The sequence below is a fragment of the Sinocyclocheilus anshuiensis genome, unplaced genomic scaffold, assembly GCF_001515605.1.
Source record: "Sinocyclocheilus anshuiensis isolate Anshui unplaced genomic scaffold, SAMN03320099.WGS_v1.1 scaffold320, whole genome shotgun sequence".
NCBI classification, from domain to species: domain Eukaryota; kingdom Metazoa; phylum Chordata; class Actinopteri; order Cypriniformes; family Cyprinidae; genus Sinocyclocheilus; species Sinocyclocheilus anshuiensis.
In genome coordinates, this window is record NW_015554092.1 from 343,265 (window position 1) to 345,135 (window position 1,871).

Genomic DNA, 1,871 nt, shown 5'->3' on the forward strand with positions numbered 1-1,871 from the left:
TCCACAGCAGAGAACATCACTGGGTTCTATTTGCTTTTATCACGTCGCGCCGCTCGCGTCTGGTGTAGAGATGTTGTTTTGGTATTTGTGAATCTTAAGTATATTCATAATCTGCTTTACGTTTACCTGGCACTGGAAGTCCTTTCACAAACTTGTAACTTGCATGCTTAGAGCAGAACCATACATCGTTCATTTATATTTCTCCATGGCTCCCTGCAGTACAACTCTGATTCTTCAATCGCGCCATCTAGTGGTCCGTTATTGATACAACCACAACTGATAACGGAGCGCTCAAGCGGGTACTGTGAGTCATGTTGAGGTAATTAAAATATGTCAAATTAATATTTTGCGCTCAATTATTTACTCATCAGGCAAGTGGCCGCATGATAAGCGGGAAAATTACGTAGTGTAGGGTGACCATACGTCCTCTTTTCCCTGGACTCTTTTTGGACCTACAAAAATGCGTCCGGCTGGGATTTCTTAATTGCCCAAAATGTCCGGGATTCGGCTGTTTTCTTAATCCCGCATCAAACGCACTCTGTGTAAAGGGAGCACATCTTACAAGATCAGATATTTGTCAATGAGCTCAGGATCTGTGGAGCAATAAATACTCCAGCATGGTCTTGTCAGTCATCTCTCCTTATTCTCGACCTGTGATCAGTCAAAGCTGACTCCTGCAACTCTTGTTGGATGCAGGGTTGCCAAGTCCGCGTTCCACAGAATTGGGCTACTTTTAAACTGTTGCCATGGGTTGATTTTCCCAAGTGGGTTAAAGGTTTGAAATATTGCATAAATTGCATTTGACCGAAATGCTTGTATTGAAACATTTTGCATTCTACCTATGATAAAACTTTCATGGACTTCTACACTAACTGTTCCCTCCTGGTGGAATGACCTTATTATTATTTTCCTTATTATATTATGTCCTTATTATTTTCAAGAAATGGCTGAAAACACATCTCTTTCATCTTAATTTGACCCTCTAACTCTAGCACTCTCTATTCTAATGCTACTTCTAATTTTATCTGCTTGTTTGTTTTTTTTTTTATTAAAAAAAAACTTGACCCTCTAACATTTGCACTCTCTATTCTATTTCTATTCTAACTACTTGTTTTATTTATAAAGAAAAACAGAGCCTCTAACACTAGCATTCTCTATTCATTTCTGTTCTATTGACTTGTTTTGTTTTTATTTAAAAATGACCCTCTAACACTAGCATTCCCTATTCTTTTTATTTATTACAAACACAAAATAAGCAAACAAACAAAAAAAAACCTTGCTACGTATACTGTTAGGTGAAGCCCCGCCTTTGTCCCCGCCCACGAACCCCACCCGCTACTGTCCGCTTTTTGGAAAACTAAAATATGGTCACCCTAACGTAGTGTAGTCTTTATCACCCTGCAAAGATTTATTTTGCAAAATAATCTGTGGACTGTGCACTATCCCTCAGCCTTGCCGGGCCCCCGAGTTTGGGAACCACTGGAGTAGGCGATTTGTGCTCGATTAATTTGGTCTGTTACGATGCTCTATGTGTTTGATTACTAATGCCTGTGTAGTACGACGTTGCACACAGAGGACAAAAACGTTCAGCCTCGACTCTTTATCGTCATTTGTGTTAAAATTGGCAAAGCGTACCAAATTGAACAAAACTATATAAATGCATGAATATATAACGGTATCCATGGTATAACAAAATCCATATCATGGAACAACATAATACCGGTAGCGCCCACCCCTAGCGAATAAACAAAACTAGATAAACCAAGCAGATATCCAAAAACACGACTAGACAAGGCAAGATAAACATACCAGACTGGAAACTCGGATATGGCTCCGTAAAGTAGCTATCACAATAAACTGTGATAAGTGCT

At 39.3% G+C, this 1,871-nt stretch overlaps 1 long non-coding RNA gene across 1 annotated transcript in view; it reads right to left on the minus strand.

The window, feature by feature from the left end:
• Positions 1-1,871, minus strand: part of LOC107669289 (uncharacterized) — a 46,990-nt gene extending 45,119 nt beyond the window's left edge. The window contains exon 1 of the long non-coding RNA XR_001631970.1: positions 1,810-1,871. This is a non-coding gene — a long non-coding RNA (uncharacterized LOC107669289). The remainder of the gene's footprint in view (positions 1-1,809) is intronic.